We start from the raw sequence: 20289 nt of genomic DNA, 5'->3' as shown, positions 1-20289 counted from the left end.
AGCTGCTATAAACACTCCTGCTCCCTTAAATGATCCTGCCCAAACTACCTTGCTGCCCCCTAGACTTAGAACAACACTGTCTTTTCCTTAAAGGTAACCTCTTCAGTGATGCCTATGGTTTAACTCCCTTGCCCCTATATGTCTGGCTCTGGCCTAGCTCTGAGACTGGGTGAAGCTGAGATGCAGTTCAGGTGTGGAGGACAGGACCAGAAGAGCAACAGGCATGGTCACTGGAAAGGCTGGAGGTCAGGGGTCAGACCAGACAGCAGAAGATCAAATGGCCAGAAGCAAGAGCAGACTCAAGTCAGGCAGAAGATCAGTTTCTAAAGCAGCAGTGAAAGACTGAGGGGCCAGAAGCAGATGCCAAAGGCAGGTAAGCAGGTGGTGGTCATTAAGGCAGGGGTCAGCAACCTAAGGCCCATGGGCTGGAAGTGGCCTGTGGAGGTTGTTTGACTGACCCACAAGCCGCCCCAAACCGAGCTGCTCGCTCGCGCACTGCGCTAAATGCATAGCTGGCAACCTTCCCTTTTTTTGTGGGAAATTCCCTTATTCCAGTGCCGTTTCCCGCTGCTATCCTGGATTGTTAGATATCCCATAGACTGTCCCTGGGACAGGTGAGGCTGCTGATCCCTTATTTTCGAGACTGCTGATCCCTTATTTTTAAATCTTAAAATTGACAGCTATGGCTAAACGGGCCTCGCTTCCGTGGTGCTGAAAATTGCATCTGCGCATGTGCAGATACTGAAAATTACAGGTGTGCGCACGATCTGGCCCACGGAGGGATTTCCATGGGACCAATCTGGCCCAGGCAAGATAAACCTTGCTGACCCCAATCTAAGGCAAAGAAACCCAGCAGAAGAGAGAGAGGAGAAGCAGGGAAGCAGAAGCAAAACTGAGGTTTGGGGGATAAAATTATACAAGCAGGTGCTGGATAGGCTATGTCAATTTCTCTGCCTTATCCTTCAAGCTCAATTATCTGAAAAATGGCATTAAAGGGAGTTCAATAACTGTCTTGCAATGAGTCCAAGGGTAAACTTTCTCAAGTTAAGTGGTGGCTCTTTTAACTGCTGCCCCATCTAAGTTCACCTGGAGTCTGTGGGAGGCAACAGCTATTAACATTTATTTTGCAAAAAACAACAACCCCAGAACAGCCAACTTTGACTAAAAGTTCAGGACAATGCACTGGATGGATTGAGATGTGACAGCCCTTCTATACTTAACCCCTGCCTGATCACAATGACATGATCTCTGTCTAGACTCCAGAGACGCAAGGCTGACATAGGAGAACGCTGAAAGATGTTTGGCTCTGGCAACAGAAAACCTTGATACACTTGCCACAAAACCAACCAGAGTAAAAATCCTCACTAACAATAGACTATACTCAGGGAATCATGCCATTTCCAAAGGAATCAGGCCATCTCCAAAGCTACGTTAACCATGTTACAGCAGGTGCCTTCAACCTTTTCAGACCAAAGACCCACTTTTAACCCAGACATGAATTTGGGGACCCATTTCTTAATCTTTTGTCATACATTTGCCTGTTGGTGGTTCTCCTGCTGTGACCCACCTTGGATCAGGCTGCAACCTGCCAGCTGAAGATCAGTGGGCTCGAGTATTTGATTCTGATATCCACTCGGCCCTGAAGCACCTTGGGACAGTCACCCTCTCTGATCCTAACATATTTCACAGGGTTCATAGAATGGTAGTATTGGAAGGGACTCCAAAGGTAATCAAGTCTAACCTCCTGCAATGCAGGAATCTCAGTTAAAACGTCAATGGCAGATGGTCACCCAACCTCTGTTTAAAGCCCTCCAAGGAAAGAGAGTCCACAACCTCCCAAGGGGGACTGTTCCACTGTTGTTGCAAGGTTAAAAAATTGGGGTGGAAGCGACAGGAAATGTGCACACCATCTTCAGTTCCTTGGAGGAATAGTGGGATATACTGTTCCTGACACCTGTTAAAACCCTATTTGTTCAGACAAGCTTACCTAGACTAGTGTTTCCCAACCTTGTGCCTCCAGCTGTTTTTGAACTACAATTCCCATCATCCCTGACCACTGGTCTTGCTAGCTAGGGATGATGGGAGTTGTAGGCCAAAAACATCTGGAGGCACAAGGTTGGGAAACACTGAGTCCTAGACATGTAATTTTGTGATGTATATTAGATTTTTTTAATCCACTGAGTTTTCTTTTTATTATTTCTACCTTTGCTTTATTGGTATTTTCTTATGAATATTTTATACACTGTTTTATGTAAACTGTTTAGAAGAGTTTTTAAAAATTAAATTGTACACAAATATTGTTAAATGAATACATACAAATCTAGTTTTTAAAAATGGCACCAGCACTGTTTGCCAAAGACCGTAATTAAGGACAAAAACTGAACTGATAGAGGAAGCTACTCCTGGTTTTGATTACAGCTGCTTTTTTAAACAGCATTAACTTCAGCAAATTACGACTTTTTTTTGTAATTCAATTAACATTAACTAAAGTAGAGATGAAATTATTTTCTTCAGGCTTAGATGAAAAGTAACCTTATGTTTCCATGTATTGAAGAAGGGAGTATGGAAAATGCTGCATTTTAAAGTTTCTCTGCTTAGTGCACCAAGAGACCAGAAGCAATAATGCAGTCTGAACAAGTGACACTACTTGTTGCAGGTATTAGGAACCTTTGGCCCTTCAGATGTCGCTGAACTACAACTCCCATCATCCCCAGTTGTTGGCAGTGCTTGCCAGAGTGCATGGAAGTTGCAGTTCGGCAACATCTGGAGAGCCAAAGGTTCCCCAGACCTGCTCTATTGTGCTTCTAGTAGATCATCCTGCAGCATTTCAACATGGCATCTCTGCTGGTTTGACACAATAACGCAGTACTAGTAAGATTCAGAATTAAGCCAGCACCAAACAGCCAGTGCAAATGTATCCAAGCACCTAATTATTCTCTGAACATTAATTTGGGACAAAGTTTTATCTTATTAATCCATGCATTATATACTTTAAGGCTTATTTTTAGATTTTTGATACGGCAATTTCTCTCAAACTTTTGAAGAAGGTGGGCATGAAAATATTTCCCCCCCCCCCGTACTCCTCCAAAAATGAATGGATAACAATAAGTGTTGGTTTTGTAAAAAAAAGTCAAAACCCTAAAAGACATTCGTCTGATCTAAGGTTGCTTTTATCTGTTAAGAACGTAGCGTTATGCGGCACCTTAAAGACTAACAAATTTATTAGGCTATAACATTTTTGCAAACTACAGTTTACTTTATTCTAGTCCACAAAGCTTGTGCCATCACAAATGTGATCATGCCACAAAACCCAGTGTTGCTTTTTCTGCAACAGACGAACAGAGCTACCCCATTTGTATATGTAATTAGGAATGATTTTTATGTAGGTTATTACAAGCACAAGATACAAGCGGCCTGGCAATGTGTCTCCTGCTCACCACCCAAAAAGTATTTTTCTTTGTCAAGATTCCCATAATGACTAGTATATCCACAATGGTAAAAGGCCAAGGGGCTTAGAAAAACTGCTGCTTTCGATTTTTTTTTTTTTTTTTACTCCTGGGTTTACAAAAATAAAAAGACATAGTTTCCTTTTCTAATTCTAGCCACAAGAGGGAGTATGCAGAATTTGTTTAAGCCACAAATAAATGTATACACTTTGCTTAATCATATTTTTGTTTTCAGGAGGGTCAGAGAAATGTCACCAAGTCGAAAAATTATTTTGGTTTTAAAGTTAGCCTACAATCCGAAGCATATTCAGTCTCCATCAAAATCTCATTTGAAAAGCGGCAGAAGCAAAATGCAAGACAAAGTAAAACAGCAAAATAGAGGGGCATGCAAGGAGATCCACAAGCACATCCCTGAGTTGAAACCCCAATGACACATCCACTTGGTCACATGACACACTGCTCTTAAAACTAAATGATCTTGCAGAGATGGAAAGCCACTGTTAAGAGGTGAGGTAAGAGGAACCACAGCACTCATGAAAGCCCATGTAGGCTCACGAAGAAGCTTTGTGGATCACCATTGAAGTCTACATGATCAAGATGCTAGAGGTCTTACATAGCAACGCTTGAGCTGGACTTGTGCTAAACAGCAAAGGCAGCATTCTGTTGGTGATGGCATTTTGCTTTCGCACTGGTATTGATTTGTTAAGCCACCAGGATGGCCATGGGTGGGCTAGGAGGCAGAAGAGGATTTAAAAACCAAAACAGAGAACATTTGGAGCCAGTCATGAATTCTAGCCCTCCACCCACCCACCCATGACCAGACTGGATATAAGGGACTCCCTTGTACTGAGTCAGCCTATTCATCTATCTAGACTGACCATTCATCCATCTAACTAACTGACAGGAAAGCTCCCCAAGGGCCCAGAGGGAGCGGTCTTTCCTATTCCTGTCTCCCAAGATCATTTTGATTGATGAACACCAGGTCCTGAAAGACTATGCTCTGTCTCTCTGCCACCAAGCACCAGTGGGCCTTAATGCATAGTGGCTTGGGCTAGAAGCTGTGAGACCTGGGTTCAAATCCCTACAGAAACAGGAAGCTATTTAGGTAACTATGGGCCAGTTACCATAGTTAGGAGGAAGGAAATGGGGAGGAGGAAATGGGGAGAGGAAGAGCCTTGAGGTCCCAGGAGGAAAGGTGGGGTACATATAAAATATAATAGAATTAAATGACATTGAAATTTAATCTATGGTTTGTGGGGTTGCTGCCAACCCCCATCTGTTGTTGTTGGCATCCGTCTGTTTTGGGAGGCAATGGAGGAGTGTGCCTTTGGTGGTTAAGTCAACTTGTTGCTGCAGCGGTAGGGACTAATACGGGAGAGACATGTTTTGTTGCAGCAGGGGCCGATGAAAGCATGTGGTTGTGCTGTTGCAGATGCACCACGGCATCTCTTCTCTCTGCACTCCTCCCAGTAGTCATTCCTCCTCTGGTCACTGCTGATGGATACATGACCTGACTATCTGTCTCCAGGCACCCTGGTTGTCTGCAAGGGTTGAAGCTGCCAACCTCCATGTTACTTTTACAGACACCTTTGCAATGCAATATTGGTCTGCCAATGGGTCTGGTGCCTCAAGCCAGCCCCACATAGAGCACGTCCTTGAGGATCCTGCCATGTTCCATCCTGTAGACATGACCAAGCCAGCATAGACACCACTGAGACAGAAGTGCAAACACGCTGGGAATGTGGGCTTGGGAGAGAACATATTTGTTTGAAACTGCCCTGCCGCGATGTTCCCCCATCTGGGTATATTATTTTTAAAGCAAGGAACCTTCATAGGGATTCTAGACTAATAGGCTGCCCTTGGGAACATCCCCCATCTGTCATCACTGACAGATGTTTAACTATACATGGTTGAGATGAAAGGAGGCTCCAATGAGATGAAAAGGAAACACCACACAAAATGTTCCTGCAGAACAGATAGGCTCCAGGTGGCTTAACCCAAAGGTATTTCCAACATGGTGCCCATTGGCCTGTTTCTTGCATGCCCCTTTTGTGGCATGAAATAATCAGCAGAGTATCAAATCCAATATTACCCCATCTAAAAAAACTCAGTATTATCTAAAACAACAACAGCCCACTATTTTCAGAAACCTTGTCTGAAGAGAGAAATTAACTCCATGAGCACTACCTCCCTAAATTTTAATTAACAAAGGAGAAAATGGCAGCACCTCCTCCTTTAAGACACATACTTATTTCTGCTTCTTCTCCCTCCCCACTCATACCACCCTTTCCATTCTTCATTTAGCTATTCCTTTAGCTACTGTATTTCACAACCTAGATCCAAAGAAGGAGCTCTCGATTCCTCAAAGGCTTCCCATTAATAGCTAACCAGGTTGTTCACTTTGTAATGAGATTCATTATAAATCTGGGGGCAGGCTGGGGGTAGATTCAATAGCCTTCAAAAGGTTTTAGCAGAACTCTGTGTCCCAGGTCACTCTGCTTCCTCCAGCCGACCACTTGACTTGCCAAACTTGATTTACCAGCAGAGTGCCGACAATAAACATGTAAATCACGTTTCAAAAGATTAGTAAATGTCAATAGCCATGCAGGTGACTGAGATAGGAAGGCACAAAATGGAATACAGGCATTTCTTGTATTAACAGCACACAACTATATTTGGTTGTTTGTCATAGCTTGTTAATTAGCAATGCAGTTTAGAAAACCCCCCAAAAAATGACAGCTGAGAAGGCTAAGGGCATTATATAATCACTGGGAAGGTAGGCATAGCCAGCTAACCATTATGGATGCTGATATGCAATTTTCCAAGTCGAGGCACAGGGACAATGTGCTTGTTAATTAAAAGTCATACTTTACACTTTAGACTTCAGAGAGTAGGGTGCTATGCAATAATAAATAGTGGCAATTCGCTGGATTATTTCAGTTTTCAACAAAAGTTCCTGCCTCAGTGCTCTGGCACCAAACAAAGGATATGCTGACATATGGTCTTATGGTAACATGATCTGGACCATGAAGGATATAGAAAAATTAGTATAGCTAGACCCCTGCTGAGAGAGAAGGCTGTTCTCAAGGGGTGATTTATCATAAACAAGCCTAAGCCCTAGCCTCACCAGGGTACTCACACTTTAAAGGAGAAAAGCTGCCCTGCCAATTCTGTCTTCCTGGTTGCTGTGTGAACTGAACACCTGAAGAACATAAAAACCCCGCTCCTTCCTCACTCACCTATGCTGCACCTTGAGAAGCAAACAGATTGGACAGTATTTCAAAAGCGAACAGAGGTGGCTTTTGTGTCACGTTAAAGATCAAATATAATGCCTGACTTAACAGCTAGGGGAAAGTCATGAAAACAGAATAAATTGCCATGCGAATGCAGCCTTACAGACCCTTAGAAAAGAAATATTTAATCTCCCTTCCTTTCTTAAAACTAAGCAACACTTGCATGCAGTGCAAATGACAGGCACAAAATTAAGGAAAGGCATACTTACCAGCTCTAGCCTTAGAGCTATGGAGTGGGCAAATATGCACAGTGACAACAGAAGCAGCATCATTTGAACAGTCTGGTTTGAGGTTTCTTAAATCTCAATTTACAGATAAAAATAGCCTTCACTACATGGAATCTTTCTTATCAGACCAAACTAACTAGTTATCACCCCCTCACTCCGGCCAGTGATCCAGGGTGAACATTTTGTTGTTCTCTTCTCCAGCCCACATATCAGCTCACTTTAATCTGCACAGATTATAGTCTACAACTGGCATGGCATGGAATAATTTATTTTGTGTATTTAGTATTGTCAACAACCTATGTATGTGAATATGCATTTGTGTATGTGAGTTACAAATAGGTAGCCGCGTTGGTCTGCCATAGTCATAGTCAGTTTATTCTTTGGCGTAAGGTCTGGCGTAAGACAGCCACCCAATCTCAAACAACTCCTAACCCACAATAATACTACAACCAGACCTAACACGGACACTGGCACCAGAGCCTGCAATAAACCCAGATGCCAACTTTGCTGCTACATACACCCAGACAACACCATTACTGGCCCCAACAACATCACACATACCATCTCAGGACTATTTAATTGCTCATCGTCTAACATTGTATATGCCATCAAATGCCAACAGTGTCCTTCAGCTCTCTATATTGGACAAACAGGCCAGACCTTACGCCAAAGAATAAACGGACATAAATCGGACATCAGGAATCACAAAACAGAGAAACCAGTAGGAGAACACTTCAATCTCCCAGGACATTCTATACAAGATCTCAAAGTAGCTGTTTTACTACAAAGGAATTTCAGAAATAGACTGGAAAGAGAAGCTGCTGAATTGCAACTTATCACCAAACTTAAAACCATGGAGAAACCTGGCCTGAACAAAGACATTGGATTCTTATCTCATTATACATGACAAAGCCACTTTTCACCTTCTCACCCCTTGCTTTTTCTTGTAAGACCTATTGCAGTCGTTAAGAGTCGTCAACAGGATCATCACAGCTATCTGCCAATCACCCATTCCCACCACCCTTCTGAGTAATACCCCTCCCCACCTTCTCACTATATAGAAGGGTCTGGAAACTTCTGTTTCAGTGTATCTGAAGAAGTGTGCATGCACACGAAAGCTCATACCAAGAACTAACTTAGTTGGTCTTTAAGGTGCTACTGGAAGGAATTTTTTTTGTTTTGTGTATGTGAATCAGTCATAATCCTAATATCAATCAATATCGGAACACCAAAACAATAAAACAAAATAAGCACAAGAAATGCAGCTCTCATTTCTAGTATGCATACAATCACTAAAACATTCTATAATGTAAGTATAGCAAAACAAAACAAGAGAAGTCCTCTAATTATAGGATATCCACCAATGCGCTCAATATTGCGAGACCCAACATCATTCTGCATTCATAAACTTAGGAAAATATAAACAAATACTTTATTCAATAACTGAATTGCATTCATCGATCCTGCTTTTACTAGGTACAGTCACTGTAGCTCTGTTCACAATCACTTGATGCCAAACTTGCTGAAGCCCTTCGCCCAACAAAATAGGGTAGACATTTCCCTGTCCTGAGTTCATAATCCCCAACCTATTCCCACTTTGCACTACAAGCATTTTCTGTTTGAACTGTCCAAGTCCAGCTTTGGTTTATCAATTATAGCTTGCCTGAGGTGAGCTACCAAGGGCTAAACTATAAATGATGTCTACATTTAGCATGCAGGGGTTTTGTTTTATTTAAGTGCAAATTGCATCAGCCGGTGAGTGTGGGTGGATGTGATCAGTAACCGGAACGGAGCGAACGTGGAGATGGGCTTTTACTTTTCCCTTCCAGCAGTGGTGTTAAAACTAGTTAACATTTGGTCCTAAGTTTATCACATCTATGTGAGATTTGAAATATAGTAAATAGCACCACCTTTCAGATGCGGGAACCACATTGCCTGAAACTGGGCATGATGCACATTTCCAACAGGGAAAATACACAAGCTTCCCTTTGGCTACGTATAGCAGAATAATGAAAACAACAAGTTCTAATCACTTCTGCTTCTCCTCCTTAAAGAAACAAATATGTGCTGTGACAAATGGAAACTGAAAACAAGTTTCCTCAAAAGTATATTATTCCTTTTAAAAAAGCATTTTCTATACTTAAGCATGCTGTTGCTGGAAGGAAAAGCCTTTAAAATAATCACACACCCCCTTTCCCAAGTATTATTTCATTCTGGTTTTTTCTAATGTATACCCTGAATAAAGTACACAGAAACTGCATGCACGGTAAACGGATTCCGAAGGTTATAAGTACACATGCACTATACTGTATATGAAATTTAATTTCCTTCTATTAGCCTAGAAATGCATATTCGTTGCATAATCCTGAAAAACACACACGTTTTATGTCCTGCAAAGACCTTTGCTATCGGCTGTTCTCCCACTCCTGCAGTGTCAAATTGTACAAGCAGGCTTGGCAGACAGCACAAGGCAGCAGAAACCACACATGGCAAAAGGAGACTCATTTGTTTAAACCTGGTTTCACCCCACTCATGTATGAAAATGGGGAGGTATGTGTCTGAACTTTAAAGGAAAAGGAGAACCAGAACCCTCCTTGAATCCATCACTTACTTCTTTGAAGATCTCTCACCGACATGTTTCTACCTACTGTGAATTTACTGGAGTTTGGCGAGAAGAAAAGTACCTGGTGAGAATACTGCAGATAGATAAAGGTTTAGCGCCGTACAGTACCTTACCTGTGTCACATCAGCAATAGAAATCAGACCTACACAGCACATACATTATAAAGCAAAGAGGCCACCAACACATATACCGGTAGTCTGAATACTACAAGCATGCAGACATTGACTCCCACCCTTTTTTTCTTTTCATTTCGACTCTAGACTGTTTAAAAGAGGTGTTAGAAGATGTATATAAACTACTTGCAGGTGCACCCACGCATATTCAGGTAAATGACTTGTCAAGATGGATACTTGAAAGCAGAAAATTGCAAAGTACACATAAGTAAATGTGTGTTTTTAAAAGATGAGTGCTTTCACTCATGACATGGAGACATGTCCTCTTTTCAAGTGCCTTAATGAGTGCACAACTAAGGTTTCTCCATCTTCATATGATTTATTTGCAAAGGCAGCCACACTCACAACAACAGTTGTAACTCAACGGACAGCAGAAGCCACTGACCACAGGGCTTCTGCTTATGGCTGCACAGCTCTCAAAAGGGCACAGCATGCAGCGAGGCGATGTGAAAGGTGAAACTGAAAGAGCAGTTACATACCTTTAGAATCCTTCCTTTACCCCAGAATTCTCCTTCGTCATTGGAGCAAGACTGCTATGATTCACCATTGAAAAGCAGTTTAAACCTGGTAAGTGAAAACAACAACACTTAGATGCTTGCATTTGTAAATAAAATTAATTGCAAGAGAAATGCAAAACTCTGCTGCAAATCTAAGCTTCCTTTCAGCCCATGCTTACTCTTATTTCCCTTCTGCATATGTCTTTCTCTCCCTCTCTCTCTCTCTCACTCCCACTTTCTAGAATTGCTACGTAGTGGTCTATAAATATTGGCCCCGACACTGGCCTGCTCCTTTACTTGCTCATGGCACAGGTCTGTGTTACTGTACACCATGGTATTACTGGGCTGGAGTCCTCAGCTGCTCAGACAAAGCCATGAATTGGCTCCTACCCTGCAGCTCTTTGCCTGCCTGGAAATACCATTTTGCTGCCAGCTTTACAGATGCTGTGGGCCTTTCCTGGAGGCTCAGATCAGGCACAGAAGGGTAATTATGAGGCTTGTCTGAAGAAACAGAGCTTTCTCCAAGCAGGTGGAAAAGCCGGAGGAAGGAGGAAGGGGAAAAGGAGGAGGGAACAACTACCTTTGTTTTGGCTAAATTGCCTGATCTCCAACCCCCTTTATGGCTTTACATATCTAAATATTATTCAATTAGGATCATTAAATTTAATTACTGTATAATATGGATGTCAAAAAATTTCTGGAAGAGCATTCTTTAAAAGCAGCTTCTTAAAGAGTAAAAAATGTGCTTCCTAAGTGTTTTAAAGAGCATGCAGACTTTCTGAATGGCAGCAAGACACAATTAAAGAGAATAGAATAGACTTGGTAACGAATCCAGTGCAACCATATTTAAGAATATCAGCCACAGAAACCCAAAGCATTTAGAGCTAGGGAAGACTGGATAATAGGAAGTGCTAACTGCGTAACAAGACAGACAAAAATGCAGATTGAATTTGGAAAACTGACAGATTAATTCAATGGGATTTAATTCCAGGTTAAGCATGCATATCAGGGATTGCACCCTCCAGAAACTGTTGACTACAACTCCCATGATGCCCAACCGGTGAGGCCAATGATCAAGCATGATGGGAGTTGTAGAAGGCACCTTGTTGGTGTATATGATTGAAATCTACCAGTCTGGCCCAGTGCTTCCAGTGATTTCCATTACCATCACATAAACCTGTCCTGCAAATCTACATGGTTTTTTGTGCAGTGACCTGGCTTCACAGAATCACATATTTGTAGAGTTGGAAGGGGCTGCAAGGGCCATAACCCCTTGCAGTTTAGGAATGGGAATGCCTCCATTTGTTCCATGATGTGGTCAGACTGAGTGAAACATCTTGCAGTTACTCTGAAACTGCAAGACACACGCATCCCCTATTTCTCCCCGTGCAGGAAAGGATTCAGGGGTCAATGTACTGAAGCTGTCTTGTACAGAGCCAGGCTTTTGTTTCATCTTGTTTCAGTTCTTCTTGGCAGAGATCCTGCAGTGTCTGTCAGAGATCTCTTTCACCTCCTAGCTGATCATTTTTTAACTGGAGATGCCAAGGATGGAATCTGGGACCTTTTGTATCTAAAGCATGTATCTCCTGCATACAGAGGGAATTATTTGGGTCAATTCACATTGGGGAAGGGAGCCCATGGTCCTCCAGATGGTACTGTGCTACAACTCACATCATCCCTGACCATTGGCCATCTTGGCTCAGACTGATGACAGCTGGAATCCAGCAACATCAGGGCAGTATAATGTTGGCAATCCCTGGCCGAGATTAGGGATGGGGTGGAAAAATGCTTCTAATAGAATTTTCTAAACTGTGAACAGGGTTTCTCTGCTGCCAAAAATAACATCCTAAGTAGGCCTTGCTTTCACTGAAGGCAGCATTGGCAACATTTCTGTTTACTTTTGCATTGCAATTAGCTCGTTAGTGGTTTATAGTAATTGGCAATCTTCTAACGAGTTCCAATAATTAACACATTATTTATGAATTATTCAAATTCATCTTTGAATACTACTCAATGGCTCCACTGGAAAGCAACCATAAGACTAAGAATGTAAATAATACATTTATCACAGGCTACATTTTTAATATAACAACAAAACAACAACAACAACAACAACAACAACAATAAATTATTTATACCCCACCCATCTGGCTGGGTTTTCCCAGCCACTCTGGGTGGTTCCCAATAGAATATTAAAAACACGATAAATATAAATACATCAAACATTAAAAACTTCCCTAAACAGGGTTGCCTTCAGATGTTTTCTAAAAGTCAGGTAATTTATTTCCTTGACATCTGATGGGAGGGCATTCGACAGGACGGGTGCCACTACCGAGAAGGGCCTCTGCCTGGTTCCCTGTAACCTCACTTCTCACAGGGAGGAAACCACCAGAAGTCCCTCAGAGGAGGACCTCAATAGCCAGGCTGAGTGATGGGGGTGGAGATGCTCCTTCAGGTATACTGGGCCAAGGCCATTTAGGGCTTAACAAAACACATATCAGGTTTAGTTGAAAGCAACTTTTTTTTACTGGTTATGATACTGCCTGCATTCGCAACACTAAAGTAACATTAAAGCATGGCATTAAATGGGCAACAAGCTACAAATGAACCAGGAATCACAGCTACAACAAATTCTGGTTAGTTTCAACAACAAGCCAGATTTGTAACACATGGTTTTAAGCTGACTTGTTTTGAAACTTACCAGTGTTTGTCATAAATCAGTTATGTTTGCCTAACACATGTGGATGCGTTTTCCTTTTAAAGAATGGCAGTTACGCTATTGGAAAAGGTTGCGAGCTTGGATCTTGTTGTTGTTGTTAAATATTCATTTATTTATACTCCACCTTTTTCCCTGGCAGGGACTCAAGGCAACTTACAGATAAAAATAAGACCAGCTAAAAACATAGCTGGGGGGAAGGAATCATTAAAAAAAATAATTAAACATTGACATTCTAATAAAACCATACAAATAATTACAATAAAAACAGCACAGCACCAGCACTTTCATTAAAAGCAGTCAATTCCCAAAAGCTTGCTGAAACAATGAGCCAGTCTGCCAGCCAGTCAGCCAGAGCTTCTTTAGGGAGGGCGGTTCAAATGGGCACATACAAATTTTATTATTTAGAATTTTTCTTATTTGCTTGATCAAACAATTATCCAAGCATTGTGCAAAAAACAACAACACACAGACAAAACATGGCTAAAATCCTCTAATATATGTGTGTGTTATCTGTATTTATTGATGTTGGTTCGTGGAAGAGAGAGTGACTGGCCCAAGGTCACCCAACAAGCTTCATGGATAGCAGTAATTTCAACCTAAGCCTTCCCTATCCTAGTAAGACACTATAAGCAGTAGATCACATGGAAAAGTATTTGTGTCATGCTCTTGACATATTGTTGTTTTTGTCAAGGAGGTACACCTGTAAAAACCCTTTACACTGAAGTTTGTCTGGTTCCTCCAAACTTCAACGGGAATGAATCAGTAGAGGTTAAGTATTTTTTTTGCTAAACTACGGTACGTTGTAAAAGTGTTGTTGTAATATCGAAGTGATATTAATAAACCTTATGGGAGTCTTTCTATAACATATTAAAGTAACTTCACCTCAACAAACTACAGTAACCAAAAGTAAGATGTAGAGGAAGTAGCATAAGGCAATTATTTCTACTATTTCAATCAGTACCTACAATATTATTGTCAACAAGCCCTAAATTCCAAGCTGCTCCTGCCTGATCGGGTCAATTGAAAGCTGCCAGTTCTCAGCCTCTTTCTCATAGGCGCTCTCATCTTCTTTGAATGGCTTCTGCTTCCTCTTTCCTTTATTAATGGACTTGGCTCTCTGTTGGCTGTGTTGCCCCAGCAACAGGGCCAGTATCATTCTGGAAGCCAGGAGTCTTATGCTGGGCATGCTCTGCCTTCATGCTCGTAGCGAATAACGCTTCTGAATACCCGCTGCAGGCAACCGTGGGAGTGGGGGACAAACTACTATTGTGGTCCAGTGGCGTAGCATGGGTTGCCAGCACCCGGGGCAAGGCAAGTAATTTGCGCCCCCAACCCGTGGATTTGCGCCCCTAACCCTAACCCCCAGATGATGTGCCTGGTGCGGCCGCCCCCCCTGCACCCCCCACATTATGCCACTGTTGTGGTCAGATCCTGCTTATGGATTTCTGACATGAATCTGGGTGGCCACTGTGAGAATAGGTCACTAGACTAGATGGGCCAGAGGCCTGTTCCAGCAGACTGTTCCTATGTTCTTATCTGTATGCCTTCTCTTAAACCAGGCATGGCCAAACTTGGCCCTCCAGCCATTTTGGGACTACAGTTCCCATCATCCCTGACCACTGGTCCAGTTAGCTAGGGATGATGGGAGTTGTAATCCCAAAATAGTTGGCGGGCCAAGTTTGGCCATGCCTGTGTTAAAGCATCCTTCACCAATCTGGTACCATCCAAATGTTTTGGACTACAACACCCATCATCTGTGCTGGCTGAGGCTGCTGGGAGTGGCAATTCAAACCTGATTGGCAAAGGCCGTCTTAAAGAGATGGAATAATGGGCTCAAAACTGTTAACTACAAATTACATAACGTTCTATGAACGATATAATACTGAACCATGACTAGCAACTAAAATAAAGGTTTCCCCCAATTATTGACTGTCAGAGAGTCTGTCTACCTTCCATCATCCCAGGACCAATATCTGTAATTATTTTGCTTATTCAGTTATAGTTACAATGTAGCCCATTCTGTATGGTCAGGGTGGGAATTAAAACATTCAATTACCATTGTCTGTCAACCCAGTCCAATTGTGGAATTGAATGTTCACATATGCAAGCAAATGCACTCAAACTGTTCTGTGATCAGCCAGCCCTCCCAAAAAAAAAAAAAACAACCCACAAAAACACCCCCCACAAAGCATGCATGATTTACAGTTTTGGCATCTGAAATACTGGAAGCTACATGTGTTCAGAACTTAATCTTGACTACAGCCAAGCAAAAAGAGACATTTAAATAGCAAATGTGATTCAGTATAAGCAAGTGTACAGCAATGCATATTGAAATCCTAACTTCACTCACACCGATCTTGGGGTCGTAGTGAATACCTCAGTTAAAATGTTGAGCTTGTGTGCAGCAGCTGTTAAAAGTTCTGTGTTAAAGATCATTAGGAAAGGGTTCGAAATTAAAACTGGCAACATCATAATGTTATTATACAAATTTATGTTGTGACTACACTTAGAATACTATGTATGGGCCTTAGGAAGTATCCCCCTCCCCAAGCTAATATTTTAAAAATACCACAAATTAAAAGCCAACATAAATTAGGGGCACCAAAACCCTAAACTCTTCTGGTAGTACACAACATAATAAACACTACACTCCAAGCAACTTCGGACATTAATGATAGGTGCAGTGCAGGAAGTGCAAATGAGTCGCACTTCCTGTATCCATGCATATCTTTAACGTCCCAAACTACTCTCAACACCATGGGTCTGAAACCCTGGGCTCTTTGTTTAGACAAAATGATCGTGCAGTAGTGTTACATTCCTCACAAACTAATGAGGGCATGAAAAATATAGGGAATGTGTGAGCTTACTCTTTATGAGCAAGGCCATTGGGAACTGTGGCATTCAGTAAAAAGGGATTACAGGGGTAAAGGGTGCAAGTAAATCTCAGTATGCAGTATAGCCTGTTGAAGGACTATTATTAACTGTTTTCTGCCTTCCCGTTTTATGAGCATGCTGTTGCTATTTAAGCACCAAGTTGCTTACCTTTGACTCTAAGAGTCTTTGTTTTCACATAATAAATACTTTAGAGTCCTGGGACTAGACAGGAAGATCATACATGACTCCAAAAGACTTCTACTGTTGACAGATCATTGTAGGTGCTTATTCATTATTAGCTGCAAAACTATTGACTGAACACTTAATAAATACACTGGGCTTTTTTAGCCATGGTATCAGTACAGTGTAACTTCAGAGAAAACCTAGGAAACTCTTGAGCTTGGGAGTTTTCAGTTCGCCTCGACATCCTTGCAAAATTAACAAACGCTGAATAAAAAATGGCAAGAGTGCTACCAGTACTTAGATCATATTTCAGCAATGAAATCGAAGACATATAATATTTGCAATATTTGAAAGAACAGCATGTTGAGGTGGTTCCATGATTACTGATTGCACATATAGAAGGTTGTACTTTATCCAATGCTGCATGAGCTGCTAAAGAACTCTCTTTCTCCCCACACACATGCATCACCATCTGCCCCAGAGAGTTCCCCAATGCTCTGGAGCAGATTCTGAAGTTCTTGAAGGAAGGCTGGAGAGGAAGGAAAGTTCTGTCGTGTAAGCAGAATGCTGTTGTTTGAGCAGAACAGCAGCAGTGGAGACAACCCAGAAGTCTTTCATCCTTCTCAGAACATTAAAGATTTATCGAAGTCCAGCATCTATGTTGGCAGGAATTAGCCTAGTTGGGCTGCTCCAATAAAGCTGCCAGATTCTTAATGGATTCACACATCAGAAATCACCACAGTGGGAAATAATTAGCGCTGCTGTTGGCGAAGCATACTTGTGGCTTCTATGATTAACCACCATCACTGCCTTAGCAAATTGTCCTTCCAGGCTGAAATAGATGTTATGCCAATCTAACTCAAGAACTGCAAATATCTTTCCAATTGTTGAGTTAGGTTGGCCAAGGAGCATACAGCAAAGCTTGTTTTGTGTTTTCCCACTGACTTTCATAAGACCTTCCATGACCTTCTTTAATGTGATGTGACAGCAACCAGCATCCTCTGTGAAAATGGTCAATAGCAGTAAGGAAAGTGGTTTAGGAAAGTCACAGCTAAGTGTGCCTGCTATTTCCCCATAGCAAGGCAGTTATAGTCTCCATTGGGAAAGGTAATTAGGAATTTCGTAGCAAAGTGACATCAGAACATTGATTACATGCAAGATCCACTTCATTGACCCTCTATTTTAATCTGGAAGTCACCAGTTAAGTGTTTGTATTCATGTGCTTAAGAGAGAGAGATGCAGTTTCACCCAAAGCCTCCCTCAGGTAGTTCATTTTATTATGGAGATTTGATGCCCACCAAAAGCTGCCTGCCTGCTCTCCTAGCTACATAATTTTGCCGCGAAATCACTGGACTCATAGCTGAGGGCAGGGAGGAAAAAGAAACAATGATATGCTATGAATGCTTAAAAGCAGACTAAACATTTCAGTTAGCATCAAGTTCTTTCTAGGCACATACTGCCAGTCAGGCAGTAAGAGTTGGACTCATTTGCAAGACTGAAATAAGGTACTAATTAAGACCCAGAATCCAGGTTAACCCACTAAAGAGTAGCAATGTTCTTGAACAGATATAATTCAGTTTTCTTTGCTGCCTTCTCATTGCAATTCAAGTTTTGCCAAGTTTTATATCTCACCACCAAGAAATATATACACAAGACATGCTTTTACAAGACAATCTTCATTTAAGGGATCTGTGCCTGAGTTCTGATATTTGTAATTCTAATGTAAATTACCATGGAAACAATACTAGTGTTGTCTTAATGGGTGGAGATCTATGCTGATCACACATGCACATTTAACACTTGACAAGTGCAACATAAAGTGGAAAAGATCTATCAGAGATCAAACATCAGAGACATAGGTTTCAGAGCCCCTGAGACACATCAGTCAGCTGAAACTTGCAAAATGTTGAGTAATTAGGTCATGCACATGCATGCAAGAAAGTCTTTTATGTACTGAAGAAGATTTTTATAAAGCAAAAAATAAAAAGGTAGAAGTCATGAGAAGGCAAAGATAAAGTGGTGTATGGGTGCAATTCCTCCCACAGATTTGATAAAGGCTGAGAAAAAGTTACTTTTGAACTCCTTTGAAAAGAAACAAAGAGAGATGCTTCTCACTTAGAAAAGAGGAGCAAAGACAAACGTTCCACATTGTAAAAAGAAGGCAGCTTCTGGGACTTCACCTTAGAAAGACCAGGTTGGACCAACCCGTTTGAAGATGAAAATACAGTTGGGAAGTCAGTAGACATGAATGCTTGTAAATAGCAAGATGAAGGAGGCTTTACGAAGCAGGATCATAGAATTTTATACTTGGAAAGGCGCATGCATGAATTTTGCAATAACAACATCCCTGGCAGAGGGCTATGCAGCCACTGCTAAAATATGTCGTGTGAAATAGAACCCACCACCTTCTGAGTTAGGTTGCTCCACTGTGAAATAGGCTTCTACCTAGGAAGCTTCTCCTAACATTTAGCCAAAATCTGTTTCCTTCTGATTTATCCTTGTTGATTCTAGTCATGCACTCAGGAACAATAGAGGGGACAAGCCTGCTCTGTCTTCTACTGATTTGAAGACAGCTATTACATCTCCCTTTAAATCTTTACGTCACTCAAATAAACATGCCCAGTTCTTTCAAGTATTCCTCAATACTTGGATCCTAGACCGTTTACTATCCTGACCCTCTCTAGTTTGTCCATGTCCACCTTAAAAAGTGGTGCCCAGACCTGGTTTCAGTACTCCATGTTCCTCAAACAAGAACACCAGAACAAAGGATCAACAACGTAGATATTGGAGGCCACATCTAGCTTGTCAAGCTTTCCCCTTTCCCTGCTAATCCTGCTCTACAACTGTTCTCTTGCTCATAGGCCAATTATTTAGGGTTCAAAGCTATCCCAGAGAGCAGGGAGATTACCACATGTTGCCCACCCTGAAGATTGACAGATGAGTTGAATAATACAGTAGCTACCAAGCCATTAGTCTAGTCTTATACTTACAACAGCTTTCCTGCTGCTGCTGGGGCACAGCAGTGAATCCAGCAGTTCCATGGCGAAATGCTCAGGATGGCTGATATCTCCCTCTTAAATTTATAGAGCTCCTAGAGGGAGAATCTCGGTTGTTTAAGGGTTTGAAAACTGCATTTGTGCAGCTCTTGAATCTCCCATTCCAGAATGGCTTTCTCTTTAAGAAGTGTGTTGCATGGAGCTTTGTTTAACCCAGGGCTTTCCCTTCCAAAAACCTAGGGTTTATCCACACTTCCTCTTGTCCTGCTGATTTCCCCTGGGGAAAACTGCTCTTTAGTGCTCAACTGAAGCAAACAGTAATTGGGTTTTCCATTGACTGCCATTTAGAGCTAAAGAACTGATTTTCCCCAGGGAAGGAGGAGGGGCAAGGGGGAAAACACTTGGATGTATCCCTGGAAAATGTGGGTCAAGCAGAAAACGTCTCAGATCCATGGGGCAAATGGAAGTGTGGATAAGCCCCTAGACTGCATGGTGGTCTACATGGGAGGATCATAGGAATGTGCTTTAGACCCTATCATATTGCTTGCCCTTCTAAGCACCTACTCTGTCTGGCAGTGGCTTTCCAGGGTCTCAAAGAGAAAGTCCCATTGCCTGCTACTCAAGATCCTTTAGATTAGAGATGCTGGGGACTGAACCTGGGACGTCCAGTATGCACAGCATGTGTTCTAGCACTAAGTTATGGTCCCTCTCCGAAAGGTACATAGGAAAATACTTGGAAGAAGTCCCAACTGCTAGATGTTCAAAACACTGAGATCAAATGTCGCGAGGTTCTGAATTAATACATCTTAAACTATTTACCATCCTTCCAACATCCTTCCAGCAGGTGGGGACTGGGCATATCAACAGTGACCTTGGAAAAAATAGTCCTTATGGACAAAATAATTTGATTATTGCTCCTTATTATGACTCCTTGGCAAATGTTTACTGAGCCTTGAGGCAGTCTGAACTTGGAAAGATAAACGCAAAAGCTGTTTTCTGCTAAACAGCTTAAAATGAAAAAGAAAAAAAAGATAGAAAATTGAAGTCATATTTCCATCATTATTTATTAGAAAGAACAAAGCCAGAAGATTTCACTTCTGTTAAAACAATACTGTGTGCTTAAAACAAAAGCTGGTGTCTATTAAATAGGTGTCATGGCATAGCAGATGGTTGGCTTAGTCTTCCCTCAAAGTTAATACCTTTTCCATTTCCCAAGCTGTACTCTGTAATTAGTGACAAAAACGTGTAAACTGAGATT

At 41.7% G+C, this 20289-nt stretch overlaps 1 protein-coding gene across 2 annotated transcripts in view; it reads right to left on the bottom strand.

Annotated features, from left to right (window-relative positions):
• BMPR1B (bone morphogenetic protein receptor type 1B) overlaps nucleotides 1-20289 on the bottom strand; it is a 215194-nt gene that overhangs the window by 110232 nt on the left and 84673 nt on the right. Inside the window, exons 1-2 of one of the 2 annotated variants that reach the window (XM_081925071.1) lie at nucleotides 13944-14078; nucleotides 10242-10326 (exon numbers count right to left, since the gene is read on the bottom strand). The gene's annotated coding sequence lies outside the window, so the exon portion shown is untranslated. Of the gene's footprint in view, nucleotides 1-10241; nucleotides 10327-13943; nucleotides 14079-20289 lie in introns of those variants that run through there. The other variant, XM_081925070.1, reaches the window with a different exon arrangement.

The sequence above is a fragment of the Podarcis melisellensis genome, assembly GCF_964234715.1.
Source record: "Podarcis melisellensis genome assembly, chromosome: 9".
NCBI lineage: Eukaryota > Metazoa > Chordata > Lepidosauria > Squamata > Lacertidae > Podarcis > Podarcis melisellensis.
The sequence above is the reverse complement of the archived record's forward strand: the minus strand, read 5'-3'. Positions and strand labels throughout refer to the sequence as shown.